The following is a 21,269-nucleotide window of genomic DNA, read 5'->3' as shown; positions in this document are numbered from 1 at the left end:
GCATGGAATACACAGAGATACAGAGATATTTCAATTCTTTTACAATCTAATTCTCCATAGCTAAATCCAGCCAAATCCTATTACAATACCTTACATTCAACAATCTGATCCTCAATCAATGGATCAAACCTACCTAATCCTAGATAAATACCTAATCTGCATGATATTCTCCTCGAGAATCTCAACTAAGTCTGAACTACTTGAATGAATTACAAAATCATTCAAATACCTATATCCTAGTTCAAATCCTATCTAGAAAACTTTGTAAAATGACAGCTAAAGGATCCCACTCCTTTGCTTGTAAATTTTTTTTTGGATTTTTGGAATAAAATGAAGCCTTTTGTCTTTAAGCCTCATGCTCTTGCATAAAAAATGAACCATAGTCAACCATCGTCAATCATGGTCAACCATGTCAATAACCATGGTCACATTGTGACATAGGTTCTCTCATGGTCATTAACCATGGTCACATTGTGACAAAGATTATCTCTTGGTCAATAACCATTGTCACATTGTGACAAGATTATCTAATGGTCCAACGTCACATTGTGACAACCATGATCATCCATGGTCAACCATGGTTAGCGATGGTCCAATGTCGCATTGTGACAAAGATTGTCTCAATATGAAAATCAACCATGGTCAAGCATGGTCAATCATGGTGAACCATGGTCCAACCTTACATTGTGACAAAGATTATCTCAATATGAAAATCAACCATGGTCAAGCACAGTCATTCATGGTGAACCATGGTGAATCATGGTCCAATGTCGCATTGTGGCAAATATTCTCTCAATACGAAAAATAAATATGGTCAACCATACTCCATCGTCGCATTTTGACAAAGATTGTCTTAATATGAAAATCAACCATGGTCAACCATGTTTGTTTTAGGGTTTAAAATATTTATGTTAGGGTTTGTATATCTTGGGTTTACAATGTTAATCCCTTGGGTTTAATATTAATCCCTTGAGTGTTTAGTATTAAATCCTTGGGCTTATTAGTGCCTTGGATTTATAATATCAATCCTTTGGGTTTGTTAATGTAAGCATTCTTATTCCTAGGGTATAATATTATTGATAGGGTTTATAATATTAATCCTAGGGTTTAATATAAATCCCTTGGGTTTATAATCCATTGGGCTTATAATATAAATTCCTTGGGTTTATTAATTGCATTGTCACAAAGACTATCTCGTTATGAAAATCAATCATCGTCAACCATGGTCAACCATGGTCCAATATCACATTATGACAAGGAATGTCTCTATACAAAAATCAACCATGTTAAACCATGGTCAAACATGTTTATTTTATGGTTATAATACTTATTTTAGGGTTTATATACCTTGTGTTTATAATATTAATCCATTGCATTTAATATTATTCCCTTAGGTTTATAATCCATTGGGGTTTTAGTATTAATCCCTTGCGTTTATAACATCAATCCTTTGGGTTTATTAATCTAAGGTTTCAAATTCCTAGGGTATAATATTATTCATAGAGTTTACAATATTAATCCTAGGGTTTAATATAAATCCCTTGTGTTTATAATCATGTCCAACTATGGTCAACCATGGTCCAACGTCACATTGTGAAAAAGATTGTCTCAATACGAAAATCAACCATGGTTAACCATTATCAACCATTGTCAAGCATGGTACATGAGGTCCTACATCGCATTGTGATAAAGATTGTCTCAATATGAAAATCAAACATGGTCAACCATGGTCCAATGTTGCATTGTGACAAAGCTGATCTCAATATGAAAATCAACCATGGTCCAACGTCGCATTATGACAAATATTGTTTCAATATGAAAATAAACCATGGTCAATCATGGTCGACCATGGTCAACCATGGTCCAATGTCGCATTGTGACAAAGATTCTCTCAATATGAAAATCAATCTTGGTCAATCATGGTTAACGATTGTCCAATGTCGTGTTGTGACAAAGATTGTTTCAATATGAAAATCAACCATGGTCAAGCATGTTTTTTTAGGGTTTATAACATTTATCTTATATTTTATATACCTTGGATTTACAATATTAACCCCTTGGGTTTAATATTATTCCCTTGGGGTTTTAGTATTAATCCCTTCGGTTTATTAATCTAAGGGTTCATATTCCTAGGGTATAATATTATTGATAGGGTTTATAATATTAATCCTAGGGTTTAATAAAATTCCCTTGGGTTTATAATATAAATTCCTTGTCTTTATTAATCCCTTGGGTTTATAATATTAATAATCACTTACGTTTATAATATTTATCCCAAGTGTTTACAATATTAATCTCTTTGGTTCTCAATATTAATCCCTTGTGGTCTGCCTGGGGTATCTCAAGTGGCGATGGTCATGGAATGAAGTCTCACAGAACTAGAGATCTTGGATTTGATTCTTGTGCTACCCACCCCCCATAGTGGGGTGGATAATGAACATGTAAAACTCGAAAATCAGTGAGTCCTACCAAACTTACAAAAAAAATATATTAATCCCTTGTGTTTTTAATATAATCCTTTGGGTTTATTAATTCCTTGGGTTAATAATATTAATAATCCCTTTGGTTAATAATATCAAGATTTATCATATTATTGTTAATTTAAGGGTTCATATTCCTAGGGTATAATATTATTGATAGGGTTTATAATATTAATCTCTTGGGTTCTCAATATTAATCTTTTGGGTTTTTAATATTATTCCCTTGGGTTTATTAATGCCTTGGGTTTATAATAATCATACCTTTACTTTATAATATAATCTTTTGTGTTTAATATTATTTCATGGGATTTATAATGTCTTGGGTTTATAATATTAATAATCCATTTTGTGCACTTCAATCTTATAGTTTTGCGCGCGCTCTACTCTGAACTGCAGAGTTGGGATTAGGTCTACAGCCGCCATAAAGCTTGGACGCTGCCATGAGCGGGCCTGGGGGTGGGGAGTCCGCTCCCACCCCTCCATCATCCTCTGAAGAAGCATTCCGTAGACTCTTAACGCAGAAAGGGAAGAAACGCCAGACTTCTGATGTGCCGAAATTCATAAAAAAGCTCGAAGAAATACCAAAGATTGCACTCCCATAGGAACAACCGATTAAAATCGCTCTTGATTTGACTGACAGAGGCTTGGTAGGGCAGTTTATGAGCCACTGGCCTTCCACTAAAACTACGGACGACTAGATTCAGCGAAACTGGAGACCTCAGCTGAAAAACAACGTGATTTGTTATGCTGTGGGACGAGGCTATTTCATTTTTGAATTTACCACCAAAGAAGATCGTGATCTGGTGTTCAGAAACGGGCCGTATTTTATGGGAAATCAGGGACTGTATCTTAACAAATGGAGCCCTGACTTCGATCCCTCTGTCGATGTCCCTAAGGAGGCGCCGGTCTGGGTACGACTACCTAATCTCCCGATACACTGCTGGAGCTATCAATCCCTGCAGAAGATTGGTAATGGGCTGGGTCGTTTCATTGACAAAGCTGATCACAAGGGCCAATATACATGCGCTAGAATCTGCGTGGAAGTCGATCTGGAAGCCGGTCTGCCAGAAGCGGTCAAACTTACAGTTGGAGAATGGCAGCATTACCAGAAGCTGGACTACGAGCAGTTGCCTTTCAAATGCCGAACCTGTCATGAGCATGGACACTTCCAGCGAAACTGCCCAAAAGCTCCAACAGGGAACACGGTTGAAGAAGAAGGATGGAAAGAAATCAAAAAGGGAAAGGTTGTTCCAAAGCCCCCGGGGCAGAACAATTCCGTTCCATTGGGGAAGCCTCAAATTAATTCAAAAGCCGTTGCTGCTCCTAAAGATGGCTCCTCCTCAGGAGAAAAGGTGGATGTCATGGAGACCCAAGAGGAAACAGAAAATAAGGTGAAGCAAGCGAAAGAAAATGAAGTCGAATCAACTGTTCCACCAGTTGATGATTGTCAGAGGGGAAATGAAGGCAATGAAGAGCACATCAGTCTAGCCTCAGACTCTGAGGGAGAATCAGAAGAGAGAGATTCCGAAACTGACAACTCGCTAGCCACTCCTATCAAGACAACTAGGGGGCGGAAATCCAAGAAGAAACAGAGAGAGGAAAAAACTTATATAGATGTCCTCCAAGGTTCCCAAAAAACCCTCAAAGGAATGATGAATACCAGATCTGGGCGCAAGAGTAACAGGGCTCCAATAGGAGCCTCAACCCCCCAAGTCAGTAAATAATGAAATACGTCTCCTGGAACTGCAGAGGTTTAGGTAGCAGGTTGAAAGAGGAAGCCTTGAAAGATATAGTGAGAATATACTCGCCTGAAATCCTCCTCATCCAGGAGACAAAGCTGGAGGATCTTCTTCTCCTCCAATCTAGTAAAGCTTTTTGGCAAAAAGGTCATGGAAGAGCGGTTAGTGCAAGAGGCACTTCTGGTGGAATAGCCACCTTTTGGAACAACGCCATATATGATCTTATTCAAGAAAAAAGTAGCCCCCACTGGCTTTTCACTCAGCTCCTCCACAAAGATTCTGGTCAACAAGTAAGTATGTTTAATGTTTATGCCCCTGTTTTGCCAGGCGAGAAAAATTTTTGTTGGAACTTGCTTCATTCATTTCTTTCAGAGAAAAATCCTGGAAATATCATTATTGCAGGTGACCTGAATGTCACCCTTGCTCTTGATGAGAAAAAGGGAGGCTCCATTGTCAGGGACCCTGCCAGAGAATGGGTTGAAGATATAATGCTGGGCTGGGATCTGGAGGATATTAAACCATCTTCAGGTAAATACACCTGGTCCAACAAAAGATTAGCCCCCAATCACATTGCTGCCCATTTGGATAGATTCCTTGTCCACTCTACTTTCCTGACATGCGGTCTTATGGCCACTTCTAAAATTCTTCCAAATCTCACTTCAGATCATAAGCCCATCCTCCTCGAGCTTTCCCTGGATGGTAATCTAGGCCCCATTCCTTTTCGTTTCAGCCCTCTGTGGATTCAGCAAGAAGGATTCCAAGAGGTGGTTTCTGAATCCTGGAATAGGCCTGTCCACGGTTCTCCATTCTTTGTGTGGGAAGAGAAAATCAGGGGCCTAAAAAGAAACCTTAAAGAGTGGGCTAAAAGATTGAAAACCCCTACTGCCAAAAGAAAAGAAACTCTAAACAGTCTTGCTGCTCACCAATTAGATATGGAGCATAGTCCTGTATCTCAAAGTCTTCTCCAAAAAGAAGTCGAGCTTCAAAAAGAGGTTCATAGATCTAGCAGGGAGGAGGAAGAATTTTGGCGACAGAAGTCTAGGAATCTATGGTTGCAGTCCGGAGATAAAAACACCAGCTTCTTTCATAAGCAAGCCGAAGCCCGAAAGAATTTCAAATCAGTTTCTGAGATACATTACCAAAACACTGTGGTTAAGGATTTCGATGGCATTAAGAGAGCTGCTTACTCCTTCTTCCAAGATCTTTATTCGGCTCCTGAAGAACCAGCTATTGATCCTCATGCCTACCCGATTGAATTAATTCCCAAGTGCGTTCAGGATTCAGATAATGCCATGTTGACAGCTCCGATCAGTATGGACGAGCTTAAGAAAGTTCTGGACAGCATGGAACCTGATAAATCCCCAGGCCCAGATGGGTTCTCTGTCAGGTTTCTATTGACTTGCTGGTCAACAATAAAAAAAGATCTATTGAGAATGGTCAGAAAGTCCTAGAACTGTGCAAAGCTGGGCGGTGGCATCAACTCGGCCTTTCTCGCCTTGATCCCAAAAGAGAAAGGCGCCTCAGACTTCAGCAGATTTAGGCCCATATCCCTGTGCAATTCCAGTTATAAGCTGGTCTCCAAAATAATTGCCAACAGGCTTAAAAACATACTGCCAGACATCATCCCTGAAAATCAAGGCGGATTCATAAAAGGAAGAAAGATATTGGACAACATTGTGCTGGTGCAAGAAGCAGTTCACTCTAGCTGCCAAAGAAACGAGAAAGGTATGGTGATTAAGCTCGATCTGGCTAACGCATTTGATAGGGTGAGACATGAATTTTTGTTCATTGTGATGAAGAAGTTAGGCTTTTCAACAGACTTCATAAACTGGGTGAAAGCCTGTATTGCCTCACCATGGATCGCGCCACTGGTCAATGGCCGTTCTACTGACTTCTTCCAAGCCTCTAGGGGCCTTAGACAAGGATGTCCTTTGTCTCCACTCCTCTATGCTGTTCAGGCCTCGGTGCTTAGTTTCCAACTCGATCATAATCAGCAGAATCAAACCCTGCCTGGCCTCAGAACTACTCACAAGGTGAAAGACATTAACCATGCCCAGTTCGCCGATGACACCTTGTTGCTTGGAGGAGCCAGCATAATCTCTGCCAGATCCTTCAAGAAGGAGCTGGACATTTACAGGTTGTTCTCGGGCAGCAAAATTAACTATCGAAAATGCTCTATCTATGGCTGGAACTGCTCGATCAAGGAGCTGTCAGATATTGCAAGGCTTTTAGAAATGGATGGAATTCGAAATTGGGAGTCATTTAAATACCTCGGGATCCCAATCTTCAAATCTAAACCTAAAGTTGCTCATTGGCTGCCACTGCTCGATAAGATAAAGAATAGAATCCAAGCTTGGGGTGCCTCTTGGCTGAATAATGCAGGGAAAGTCATCCTTATGAAATCGGTCCTTATAAGTATGCCCCTATATCAAAACTCTGTTCTCCTTGCCCCCAAAACCTTTCTCAGTAAAATGGACAGTCTGTTGAGAAGATTCCTGTGGGAAGGTGGGAATAACAACGATAGAAGGATCCATTTAGTGAATTGGGAAACTCTCAAGAGACCATTTCTGGAAGGAGGCCTCCACCTGCGTAACTTGGCTGCTCAAAACCTTGCTTTGGGATCCAAGATCCTGTGGAATTTAGTCTCTGGAAACTCTAGCTGGAGTAAAAGAGTCATTTGGAAGAAATACTTCCAAGGGCAACGCTTGAGATGCTTGGATAAGCCCCCAAGATCTTTAAAAGGATCCCCGATCTTCAATCTTTGCAGTTATGCTAGGGAGCAATTCAGCCAATATCTTTACTAGATCCCTGGTAATTGGAGAAAAATCAAAATCTGGGAAGATTCGATTCTGGGTGATCAACCATTGAACCAAGTGGAAGGTCTTGCAAACATCAAAGATTGGCTTCAATCCTGCAATTTGCACACTCTGTGGGATATATCGAACTGGAAGGATGCTCCTGATAGAACCTGGGATTTTTGGAATCTGGGGGAGGTCCCCCTTATGCTGCAGGGGGAAGCTTCTTTACTGTTAGATCTGCTTCAAGGCAAATCTCCATCAAAGGCCACTACTAAAGACAAAAGAGGCTGGGGCTCCCTCTCCGGCTCTTACACTGCTTCCGAAGGTTATAAAAGAATTATGGCTGTCCCATATGCTCCTCCTAACCCAGCTCAATGGAAATTTATATGGGATTTCCCCTCTCTCCCCAAAATTGACTTCTTCTGTTGGACTGTTGCACACCAAAGCATTCTTACCAGAGATAATTTGCGTAGACGAGGGATGGAAGGGCCTTCCAGATGTCCCCTTTGCTTGTCTGATGAAGAAACTGTCAATCACCTGCTGCTGCTTTGTCCCTTTGCTCAAGTAGTCTGGAGGGGAGTACTGATGTTAGGTCCAGCTAAACTTGATCTCCCAGATAGCATTCCTTCTCTGCTCCGAACTTGGGCCAGTTTATCTCCCTTCTGCCTTACAAAAAAAAGTCTTCTTAAAACAAGTTGGATGTGGATCCCTAAATTCATCTGCTGGAAGTTGTGGTTGGAAAGGAATAATAGAATTTTCCGAGGAGAAAGCTGCACTTCTATAAGAGTTATTTCTAAAATCAAAGCTTTGTTGGGCGAGGCTTTGGAAGCCAATACTTCCCCAAGGAATGAAATGAGTCTGGTCAAAGAGGAGGAGCAATGGCTTAAAGATCTAGTTCCAAATCTGAAGGAAAGGTCCATTCCTCCCGCATTCGCCCATGCCAACTGGGAGATTAGGTTGGAGAACTGGAGTTTATTAAGTGGAGATCGGCCCTGGATGATCACTGTTTATTCTTCGACGGGGCCTCTAAAGGAAACCCTGGGGTTTCTGGCAGTGGAGGGGTTCTACTGCGTCCTGGAGGTTCTCCGGAATTGCGGTTCCATTGGGGTCTGGGAATCGAAACCAACAACAGAGCGGAGGCTCTTGCACTGTGGCAGGGGCTGAATCTGGCGATTAATAGAAATATCCTCTCTCTCTCTGTCTTTGGAGATTCTAGACTTATCATCCAGGCGTTGATCTATCCTAAGACCTCCCATCAGGTTCATTTAGCCACTATTATCAAAAAAATCCGGCTATTATTGCCCAAGTTCAGTAAAATCTCCTTCTTCCACATTTTAAGGAATCTCAACTCTCAAGCTGATATGGAGGCCAATCTTGGCTCCCTCTGTAATCGGAGATCTCTGGTGGTCAACTCGATTGAATCCTCCTGCTCCATTCCTTAATGTTTCTGCTGGCCGGACTTCCTATCCTAATTGATCTTAGGGCTATCTCTTTTCTCCTCAATACCCTGCTCTACGGGATCTCACCTCAATGTATATTCAAACTATTTAAAACGGTGGTCTCAGGCTGTTCTCATTCTCTGTTAGTCTTCCTTTCAATGGCCTCTGTTTCCTGTCGATGACCTGCTTTTCAAGAGCCCACAAAGGACCTTCAAGATGGCATCTCAGTTCCAGTTTTGACCTTTACTATGCTCTCAAATCTGAAGGCCGTTTTAAGCATTGCCAGAGCTTCTCATCTCCGAAACGCTGCAATCTCTGTGCGAAGCAAAAATTGGGCCCTGCGATGGAGCTCCTCCGTTACAGTAGTAGCCTCTCCAAAGTAGACGTGGATAACCAGTATCTTCCACCAATCAATAGCACCGCTGCTCTTATGTATTGCACGATCAGGAATTGCCCAGGGAAGTCCTCTGGCCCTTGTGCGATGCTCCACCCTGTCCTACAGCACATCAATCAGCTCTGAGGGACTTCATGTCAAAGTAGGCGAAGCGTTCAATCCCCTGATTCTGATCACCTGGCTGACTGGTAATATTCCGAAAGAGAGGCGAACAAATCCAAATCCAAACAGCTTTCCTCGAGATTCTTTCTCTGACTCCGCTGTATTGTAAGAGCATGCGGCAACTTGTTTGCCGCCCTAAATAAAAATAACCGTTATTGTCAAAAAAAAAAATAATCCATTTTGTTAATAATTATTATAAAATAACACTAGAAATATTATAATTATTATCGTATTTATAATAGAATGATAATAATATTTTTTAATATAATAATTATTATTATTATATTTATATATTTATTAATATCAATATTAATATTAATATTAAATCTATATCTATTGACATCTATTGGTGTATATCAACCACATTTATTAATGTGATAGTACATGTGATCAATACATATGTCTATCGAAACTTATATCAACCACATTTATTAATATAATTGTGCTAATAATAATTAACTCTTATTACACTTATAATAAAATAAATGTAACAAACTAAAATATCTATAAATAGTTCAAAATGTATATCATTTTTCAGCCTTTTAACACTTTGAACAACGTGTACAAACTCTCAGTTGGCGCAAGCTGCTGACCAGAGTTACCTTGGTCAACGTCAAAGTCCGTGAAAATGACAGCCCTGGCCGCGAGTTCGAATCCATTTGCACGACGAATCCCGCTACTTGACTAGAGTTTCGTGGCTTATTGTCAAAGTTTATGAAATTGGAGTCCTCGGTTGCGAGTTCAAATCTACCTGTGTGGTGAATTTTGCTGTTTACCCTCCGAAGTTCGTGAGAGTGAGAGCTTGTTTTTGTTGTGCGGTTTCAATCTTTATGCGATAATGAGAGGATTCAAAAGAAAGAAAAGAAAGATGTTATTTAATGTTTTTTTTTCTTAATTTAAAAAATATAAGTTTATCTATATAATTAATAAATGAAAAAAAATCAAAAAGTCGCATGAAAAGTATTGAAAGAATAAAAATGATTAAAAATAATATGATATAGAGAAATTAAACCAACAAATTGTAAAAAAATTAAAAAATCATCTAGAGAGTATTTAGATAATAAAAATGATTAAATGGTCAAAAGTTTTCATTTTGTTTTATAAATAAAATTTATAATTTTCATTTTATCGTGTAAAAAATTAATATATATATATATATATATATAAGCTAGAAGGGAAAACTTTATACATAGTAAATGTAATATGATAGGCACTATTTTTAAGAACATAAATAAACAACAAATTGTAAAAGAATTGAAAAGTCACATGGAGAGTATTTAACGAATAAGAAAGATTATTCAATAGAAAGTTTTATTTTGTTTTATAAATAAAATTTATATATTTAAAAAAGAAAAAATCATTTTTTTTAATATTATAAATTATATATTAAGCATTTATACTGTCAATAAATTATATTTTTTTATTGATAAAAATATTATTATTGGCTAAAATTTTGTAGTAGATTTTTGTATATTTATAAAATTATTTATATATTATTTCTTTTCTTTTTGTGATATAGTCTAATGAATATACTTTTTTTGAATTCATATTTTTTTAATTTGGCTAATAAAAAAAATGGAGTTGTACTTTACAGATGTACTTATAGACTTCCCTTACTCTAATTTTTAGTGGTCATGGAGTTTATACAATTTATCCAAACACCAATTTCCAACCTAGCATGTTGTATTTGTTCATTGAGCTTCATGTATCTCTCTTTTCTTATTAGATTACTTCATGCTCTTGCATTTGGAGTAGCTTCATGTAATTTGGATTACTATATTTGGATAAAGAAATCATTTTATAATCATGAATCAATAATAGTTGTTGGGTGAGAATCCAAAGTGTTTTCTATTCCAAACAATATGAAATCTAATTGAAACTTCTCCTTGCCATGAATCCATGATGTTGATTGCATGACATTGCCTGTCATCCATACATGATGTTTGTGTTGTCATTGGATATGCAATGATGCATATACATCTCATTATTGATTTCACTATAGATTTTACAACTGCTTATGTATTATTGGTTACAACTATAACATAAGATGCAATAAAATACAAGGAAAACATTAAAAAGTAAACCAAACCTATGAAGCAAATTTACTCAAAACAAAGAAAATTCTGTTGAAGGAAAGCTTGTTAGGCACATCTTTTATCAAACATTCTATCCATATAATCATAATCATCAATTAGGTATAAAAGAAAAAACTCAAATAGACCATAGTATATTTATTAAGGTTCATTTAAAAAAATTATGGGGTCCCGAGATCTAAAATTTTGAGGTTAGTTGAGAATTCAACACTACCTTTGCCAATATGTGCATCATATTAGGTTAATTATCACGAGAAGATTTACAAGTGTGATGAGTATCATTCATGAGACATTCATCCCTTAAAATTTTCCATCGATTTATCATTCCAAACATCCAATTGATTGTTGATGTTGGTTTAGAAAGTGGATGTTGTGTTGAAGTTTCACATTCAAGTCCAGGATATGCTTTCCTAAATAGGATATGGCTGATTCTCTTTAGTTATCACTGTGAAGGTCCAATCGAGCACTGTAGTTAGAAACCCAAAGGTATATAAGAGACCTATATCACTTATAACAGAATAAATGATCTTAGAAAACTTGCAATCTCCAAAATTCAATAATTTCATTAGTGTAGAAATATTTTTACGGTGGAAAATAGTATGGGAGTGGACCAATGCCTCCTCAAACGATTATGAGTGACACATTTAAAACGAATCTTGGCATGAAGTTCATCTTGTTGGTATAAAATATCAACAAACATTTTGGTAAACCTGTATGGTCCTATCACTTTGAATAGAAACATGATCATATGGATATATATAAAAAAAATACATTGAAAACATAGATCTCCATAGTCACCCATTTGAACAATGACTTATGCTAAATGATTAAAATTGACTAGCAATAATTTTTTCTTCTCTATGTAGTTGTTTTAACTTGTCCTTTTTTACTTGGTACACACATTTCAACTGGTTGCGAACAAGTTTAGAATTGGTGAAGACTACAATTCCATTGGATCGATACTCCCTAGTTGTTCCTAAGCCTTCTACTAGTGCAATATAAAATGCTTCATTTTTTTTGTCCTTCCAGGTACATTCCTTTTCCTTTAGAGGATTTTTTTCTTCGCAATATTGTATAGCACATAAGTAATCACTGCTTGTCATAGATTAGGATAATAAGAAACTTCTATGCATAATGTTCATTTTTCAACTATGTTTAATGGGTTTTTTGATCCCTATAAAAAACAAATTCAATAAAATGAATTATATATATATATATATATATATATATATATATATATATATATTGCAAATGTCGTAGATTATGGTAGAATGATGAAAAATAAATATATATTTTGATGGAATGATGGAATATTTCAAGATCTATTGTGGTTAACTTCCCCAGTTGAATAATAATGGCAGTTTACAAATCAATGCCCTTGGGAAAATGTCTTAACAAATGGTCTCATGTTGTAATGCCTAGGAATATAATCCAAAATGTTTAATTAGTTTGGTTAATTTCATCAAAAATAAATATCAAACTCTAATAGTGCACAAATTCCAAAAATCATTTTATATTCTAAGTTTCATATTGCAACACATATTGAGCATCCTTCAAATTCAGTAGCAAGTATGAGTAAATAGATCCCAAACATGAATAAGAATTTAGTGAGACACCATTAACATCCTAGTTTAGAATGCACTATTCATTAAATTATTCCTCATCGAACATCAATTTAAAAAGATGTCTCCTCTTTATTTGAGATATTTTCTCCCTTGAGCGGAATATTTATTTATGTCCACATGGAAGTTAAATATTTTTCCCAAGGTTTTCTTAAATGCATATCCGATCCTAATGTGTATATGTTGAGTCATATTTGATTTTCTTGTGTTGATAGTTCTATATATAGAAGCTTATTCATTATAGGGAAGGATATCAAGTGATATATATTACCTCCCGAGGGGTAACTTCTTGAAGAGCCACCCCAAAGGGTGTATGCTATTGAGATATTTGGAATTTCTTTACTTACATATGATCTTCACTCATCCAAAACACTCACTCATTTTTCTTCTCAAACACTCATCCAGGCTCAACTATGATGTATCACATGTCTTCTTAGTTCTCGGATAGTAGAATGCAACTATTGGATGGTGTACCATGACTCCATTAATGTAAGTGGATGATGTTATGGCTTTAGTTAGTGGTAACAATGGTGCTTATCAATGTGGGACTTAATTACACTTCATAATCCTCTATTGTATTCCTTTGTCTTTTCATACTTCGTAGAACAATTTTCTCATATAATGTCATATCAAATTGCCAGGTTGTATTACTAGGTGACTTTCAGAGGTAGTTCTCCATATCCCCTTCATACATAACACTCTCCACCTTACCCTTTCACCTCCATTCCATTCTTGAAAAATGGTATGTCCCCCTTCATGCTTAGCTTCTTAAAGATCATTATTAAAAGGTCTATGTAAGAATGAAATTGTGAAAATACATAATTGTAATGAAAATACCATGATCATCTATAAAATATATGAAGGGGAAAAGAGGTGAAAATATAATATTAATTTGAATCAGATTGATGATAGAGTTGAAATCAGAAAGAAACAAATCTTATGATTTATAATAATTTAGAGTAGCATGATGCAAACTACATATAATAGGTATGATAAAATAAATATAATAAAATCAGAAAGAATCAAAATCAGATTGATTATAGATGGTGGAGAAATAAAATTCCAATTTTAATTAATACCCAATATTGATTCTCAAATAAAAAAATTAACACAAAGAAAACAATAACAAATTAGTTTGCACAATAATAACATGGAAAACACATGCTACACTACATTGATTTTCAATGATGAGATAAATATTTTTCATCATAAAAAATTAATGTGATTTTCAACCCAATCTAGGGCCTCAAATCCTCTAATTGTTACTCCCATGACTCTCCATATACCTAAGACTAAAATCATTATTAGTACTTCCATGCCTAATGAGATTCCTTCACTATTCAATGAAGCTTATACTTACCATGAGAATACCAATCCTTAAAATTAGATATTTCGTCATGTTTATCAAGTTTGGACTATATCGAATATTAACCTATCAATGGATATTTTCCATCATGCCATGTATAATTTTGTTGCAAAAATTGCCATATTTAAAATTTTTATACCCGCATTCAAATCAATAAACAACTAATTTGTAAGGGCTTTCATCTTCTATATAAGTCATTCAACACTTTTCTATAAGGCAATAAGGGTTAATTGTCGATCATGCCACTAAGTACACTGACATCCATAAATCCTATATTTATCTTCAATATTAAGATTAAAAAACATTTCGGTTTTCATATGGATAAGATCGTTGGCTTTCTTGCCTAAATCCATGGATTAGATCATCAACCAAGATTTATACATATTGGATGTTATTCATGGATAGGACAAGTGAATAAGGAAACAATGTGAATTGGAGGGTCATTATGGCTTATCACTTAAATATCAAGTTGTGTCAATTCATGCTAGTGTTCCTACCACTTATATATCTACTCTTATCTAGTCCTATAATGAAGCCCCATCACCTTCTAGTACCCTAAATTATGTGCTACATGCGATAACAATCACTTATGTCTCGTTGAAAATGCAACTGCTAAGATTCAAGTGTAACAACAAGTCAAAGTCCCATTTTTTTGTTTGTTTATTCTTGAAAGGCCTCAAGGTCCCATATTTTTATGTCACTTAATCTTGAAAAATATTTCTAAGGACTTTGTGTGTTTGGTTCAAAGATCCTAGTTTTTCTTATATCCATATTTTTTTCCTTTTGGTTAATCTCATTAAATTCCCTCTAAGAAGGCATGTTAGTACACAATAAAATTGTAGGAAAATAAACAAATATAATGTTAAATAATAATAAAAAACTGAAAAGGCTTCATTGCATAGTAGTTTTCATGTGGCCAATACTCTAACAACACAAATCTTGAAGCCAAATAAACAAATTTAATATTAACAGATCAACAAAAACCCAAAAACATTCATTGCATGGTAGTTGTTCTATGACCAATGCTTTAACATTCCCAAACTTGAAGCCTATGTTAAACAAGAATTCTTACCATTATTTTCACTTCTATAATTGACATATATGAGAAATTAGGTTTCACTACCATCATCTCAAGGGTGTACTAACCAACATATAAGATATGTTGGAGAATGTGGAATCAAGATGGGGCACAAAGAGATAGACCAAAATTACATTATTTAGTTTTTATATCATCTTTATATATATGTCACCTTATCTATTTTTTGTTTTTAGATTCTCTCTATAATTATGTGTAAATTTGTAATATATTTACTATATATTTAAACGACTAACTAATAAGTCACTAAAAACATGTACATACATAGGAAACGGTGTACCAACTAATATGAAACTCTTTGTCTTAAACTTACTTTTAAGATGTCGTTATGTAGCCAAATCTCCTCCTCTACTTTTAACATGTCGACATGTATCCCAATCTCCTCCTCTATATTATCTTCATATAGGAGGAAGGACAATGTTAGAGGAAAGGTACACCTTATACTAAAGGAAAGTATCACTTTCTCAAAAATGTACTTTCTCTCCCTTGTGTCCATTTGTCCTTTAGGAATCTTGCAAGTGCACTTGTTTTTAATTGACATTTCAATATAGTTATGAGTCTATTCCAAATGGTTTAAAGTAACATATTCATATTAATGCATCTCATTTTAATAAGGAAAGGAGAGTCGTGTCCATTTTTCCTTTGGGAATCTTACAAGTGAAATTGTTTTTAATTGACATTTCAATATAGTTATGAGTTTATTACAAATGGTTTAAAATAACAGATTCATATTAATGCATATCATTTTAATAAGGAAAGGAGAGATATCGTTCAATGTAATTTTGAGGTGTGATGAGGAGCATTGATTCTCAAGATCCAACTAATTATATTTGGGCCCGAAGAACAATGGTGGCGATTCATTTTTTAGCTTGATCCTCATTACAAGTTGCAGAGATTGTTCATCAAAGACTAATTTTCTAACATGGCTTAACTAAATTCTGTTTTTTCTTCTTAAATATGCAACTACTTATTCCTCTAATATTGTTACTCACTTCCCCTATTTTTTGAAATCAATAAGATGAAAAGAATTCAAATATATCAGCCACATAGCTCTTGATTCAAACTTATAGTTTCAATGTTTAATTTCTAGCTTATTATTTATTTAAACAACTTTAGAAGCATTTCCTTTCTTAGACAATTGGACTCTTTTTGAAATTTCCCTATTTTGTTTTCAAGTGTCAATGCAAAGTTGCAAACCCATCTTTCAATGTTTTTCTTTCTTGTGCATCCTATCTTGTGATTTTTTTTGGTGATAAGGATTTTCTTCTATTTTTGAAAGAAAGTGTAAGATTTCAGCTATGTTTGCAGGAAATAAATTAATCTTGTTTTTTACGGAATGTTCATAAATTTCATGATTTATATATTTTTCCTTTTGGAAGTGAAATAATTGGCTTTTATTTCAAGCATAGTTGCAAGAAGTAAATTCAATAATATTTAAATACCATGAAGGAGGTGTTAAAAATATTTTATGGAGTTCAACACATTTTAGTTCATTTCCATCGACGTGTATATGCAATATGCATTTGCACACATGATGAACACACTGTATTTTCTGATTTAGAAGAAGACAATGATATTTAAGGTAGGGGCGTCTATGTGTATTATCATTTGACTTGTCTTTTATATATGCCTTGTGGAGAAGGAAGCCACATGTTGATTCAATGGTTGTCAATCCTTCCAGATTCATGTAGGATATTTGGGATGAGATCAGAGAAAGTGATGCGAGAGAAAAAAAATACTTTTGTGACTGGAGAAAGAGTGTCTGAAGGTTTCCTGGAGGAAGATGGACTAGGCTAGCCATGCTGATGCAGAAAAATTGCTGCTTTTTAAATTTGTAGATTTGTGGGTTATGGGTCCACGATATGAACGAAATAGTTCACTATGCAGCAACACATTATCTCTTTTATGGACCACCATCCATACTCCTCTATGCAGTGCATGCAATTCCACATGGGTTCAAGCTTGTACACAACATGAGATGAGTGTTGATCTATCTAAAAACATACAGTTTCACAGAAATTGAAGAACTAATACACTCATATACATAGCAACACAAGATTCATAACGAAAAAACACAAGATTTATATTACTTTCGAATTCGAATTACAATACACATATATGAGCCAAGTTGCTCACTCAACGGTTGATATTACATGGCATCTGGCCTCTTTTTTTACTATATCGAAGGCTATAATTTATATATAACACAATACATCGAATGGATCATTTCAGATCCATTCGTTTCTCTTAGGATCTCCTAATAGTTTGCTAAAATCATGTACTTCCCTATTTTTATAATAGGTTGACCATATCTACTTTAGTGAAATGGCTTACAATCTCTTAAAATAGTAATTTCATTAATAAAAATTTAACAAACTCAACAAAATGTGAGTAAATCTCGTCCTCATGCCATGCTTTCTCTTTTCGCACCATTGGATTCCAATTTTAATGAAGGGTGCTCGGATGCTCCTGCATCAGACTCCCGAGGTACAAAAATTCTTATGACCTCCTGGTCATATGTCTCCTTCATCCCTTAGAAATTCTAGCCACATCCTTTGTGGAATTGCCTTTATGATCTTTCTGTGACCTGCAACAAAACCTCTGCAGTAACAAGTCCTCCTTGCTACCTGATACCTCACCAAGCTTCTCTCCTCTGACCTCAGTCTTTTGGCATCTTTCTGGTTCTCTCTCCTTGGAACCATTTGAGCACTCCTTGCTCTAGGCTACTGCAATCTTCTCACCTTCTTCTGCCGCTACCTGTATGACAATAGAAATACCACAAACTCTCCAATATACAACATAACTGTACCTCCTCCTTTTGCACGAAAACTCTTTCTCGCAGGAAATCTTTTCCTGTTCTGATACCATTTTGATGCAGCAAAATTGTTGCTTTTTAAATTCATAGATCTATGGGTTATGGGTCCACGATATGAATGAAATAGTTCACTATGCAGCAACACATTATCGCTTTTATGGACCACCATCCATACTCCTCTACACAGTGCATGCAATTCCACATGGGTTCAAGCTTGTACACAACATAAGATGAGTGTTGATCTATCTAAAAACATACAGTTTCACGGAAATTGAAGAACTAATACACTCGTATACACAGCAACAGAAAATTCATAACAACAAAACACATGATTTATATTACTTTCGAATTCGAATTACAATACGCTTATATGAGCCAGGTCGCTCTCTCAGCGCTTGATGTTACATGGCGTCTGGCCTCTTTTTTTACTATACCGAAGGCTATAATTTATATATAACACAATACATCGAATGGATCATTTCAGATCAATTCGTTTCTCTTAGGATCTCGTAATAGTTTTCTAAAATCATGTACTTCCCTATTTTTATAATAGGTTGACCATATCTAATTTAGTGAAATGGCTTACAATCTCTTAAAATAATAATTTCATTAATTTTTTTTAACAAACTCAACAAAACGTGAGTAAATCTCGTCCTCATGCCATGCTTTCTCTTTTCGCAGCATTGGATTCCTATTTTAATGAATGGTGCTCGGATGCTCTTGCATCAGACTCCTGAGGTACAAAAATTCTTATGACCTCCTGGTCATATGTCTCCTTCATCCCTTAGAAATTCTACCCACATCCTCTATGGAATTTCCTTTATGATCTTTCTGTGAGCTACAACAAAACCTCTGTAGTAACAAGTCCTCCTTGCTACCCGATACCTCACCAAGCTTCTCTCCTCTGAGCTCAGTCTTTTGGCATCTTTCTAGTTCTCTCTCCTTGGAACAATTTGAGAACTCCTTGCTCTAGGCTACTGCAATCTTCTCACCTTCTTCTACCGCTACCTGTATGACAATAGAAACACCACAAACTCTCCAATCTACAACATAACTGTACCTCCTCCTTTTGCACGAAAACTCTTTCTCGCAAGAAATCTTTCCCTGCTCTGATACCACTTTGATGCAGCAAAATTGCTGCTTTTTAAATTCGTAGATCTGTGGGTTATGGGTCCACGATATGAACGAAATAGTTCACTATGCAGCAACACATTATCGCTTTTATGGACCACCATCCATACTCTTCTATGCAGTGCATGCAATTCCACACGGGTTCAAGCTTGTACACAACATAAGATGAGCGTTGATCTATCTAAAAACATACAGTTTCATGGAAATTGAAGAACTAATACACTCGTATACACAACAACAGAAAATTCATAACAACAAAACACATGATTTATACTTTCGAATTCGAATTACAATATGCTTATATGATCTAGGTCACTCTCTCAGCGCTTGATGTTACATGGCGTTTGGCCTCTTTTTTTACTATACCGAAGGCTATAATTTATTTATAACACAATACATCGAATGGGTCATTTCAGATCCATTCGTTTCTCTTAGGATCTCGTAAGAGTTTGCTAAAATCATGTACTTCCCTATTTTTATAATAGGTTGACCATATCTACTTTAGTGAAATGGCCCTCAATCTCTTAAAATAGTAATTTCATTAATAAAAATTTAACAAACTCAACAAAACGTGAGTAAATCTCGTCCTCATGCCATGCTTTCTCTTTTCGCAAATTTTTCTGATTTTAATGAAGGGTGCTCGGATGCTCCTGCATTAGACTCTCGAGGTACAAAAATTCTTATGTCCTCCTGCTCATATGTCTCCTTCATCCCTTAGCAATTCTACCCACATCCTCTGTGGAGTTGCCTTTATGATCTTTTTGTGAGTTGCAACAAAACCTCTGCAGTAACAAGTCCTCCTTGCTACCGGATGTTAGGATATTCCGACACATAGGAAATAGTTAAGTTCAACTTGGTCTAGTATAGAGTTAGGTATAGAGTTACGTAAAGTGTGTTTCTTTACCATTGTACATTTTGTAACTTACAATCTGACGGTCATGATATGTAGTGATCCGACGGTTCACTCTCTCCTCGGTATTACCGACACTTGATCCGTGGCTTGACACCCGATTGGTCCATGAGTTCTATTTAAAGCACATGGAGGGTCATTGTTCGGGTAATCCGTGCATGAGAGAAGCTTATGTAAATTTTCATTCTTTGATTAATAAATTGCCTGTAGTAGCCACATTGGCGCAGGCCGTGGACTGTTTCCCTCTTTGAGGGTTTTAACCACGTCAAAAATACTGGTGTATTGATTTGAGATCTGGTTGTGAGTGGTGTCCTTTTGGTGTTCTTTCTGAGGAACTTACCCTGTAAATTCCTACATGGTATCAGAGCTATTTGAGGGCCGCGTCCGTTGGTGATCCAAATCTGAAGCCGGTAGAACTGCATCCGACTGCCGTTTCCTAGATCTGTTGTTTCTGACTGCTTTCGGGCCAAGAGGACTGCTCTGTTGTGTTCGGAGCATCTGTTCCAGTGAGGAACCCCTTTCGTTTCACGCGAAAAGGTTTCCGGTAGCCCTAGCTGCGTCATTTTTAAGATCTGGAGGTATACAATGTTTATTTGCAGTTTACTGTTATTTTCTCTCTGCTTATTTCGGTTTCGGTTTATTTAGATTTTTTTTAAACCGGATCTATACCTTTCATTTCTGCGTATGCTCTTTTCCCTGCGACTCTGTGCGATCTGGGCAAATCAGAAACAGAAAGGAAGGATTTTTCTCATGCGTATGCTCTTTTCCCTGCATCTTAGTGTGATCTCGGAAAATCAGAAACATTGAGAAAAATATTTAGTTTTTCGGCTAAAGCTAACTTTGAGCCGCAAGGTTCAATTTTTTAAAATATTTAGTTTTTTGGGTAAATCTAACTTCGAGCCATAAGGTTCGCTTTCTTTGCATGTTCGTGTTGGGTTTTGTGTTTTGTGTTTTGTAGGGAAAAAGAGCTCTCTCAAGGCAAGCACGCAAACCAAGGCCCCCCCCCTCTCTCTCTCTCTCTCTCTCTCTCAAATTTTTTGTATAGATCAATTGGTTCAAAGCTATTTTAAGAGAGTAGAGGTCTTGGGTTCAAGTCTCCATTTTGTGGGGGCGGATTTTTTCATTTCCGCACATTCGCGCACTTTGCCGGCAACTTCAACAATTTCTTTTCAAAAAGCCATAACTTCTTCATCCGGAAGCCTTTTTCAGAGCCGTTTTTTTTTA

The 21,269-nt window shown here is 36.2% G+C and overlaps 1 pseudogene; it reads right to left on the bottom strand.

Moving 5' to 3' along the window:
* Positions 1-8,748: 8,748 nt before the first annotated feature.
* The window catches only part of LOC149195905 (pentatricopeptide repeat-containing protein At4g02750 pseudogene), a 31,571-nt pseudogene continuing 19,050 nt past the window's right edge, over positions 8,749-21,269 (bottom strand).

The sequence above is a fragment of the Pinus tabuliformis genome, chromosome 2_2, assembly GCF_031772625.1.
Source record: "Pinus tabuliformis cultivar Carrire ecotype Pingquan chromosome 2_2, CPIR1, whole genome shotgun sequence".
Taxonomy (NCBI): Eukaryota; Viridiplantae; Streptophyta; class Pinopsida; order Pinales; family Pinaceae; genus Pinus; species Pinus tabuliformis.
Note: the sequence above shows the minus strand (reverse complement) of the source record. Positions and strands in the feature narration are given on the sequence as shown.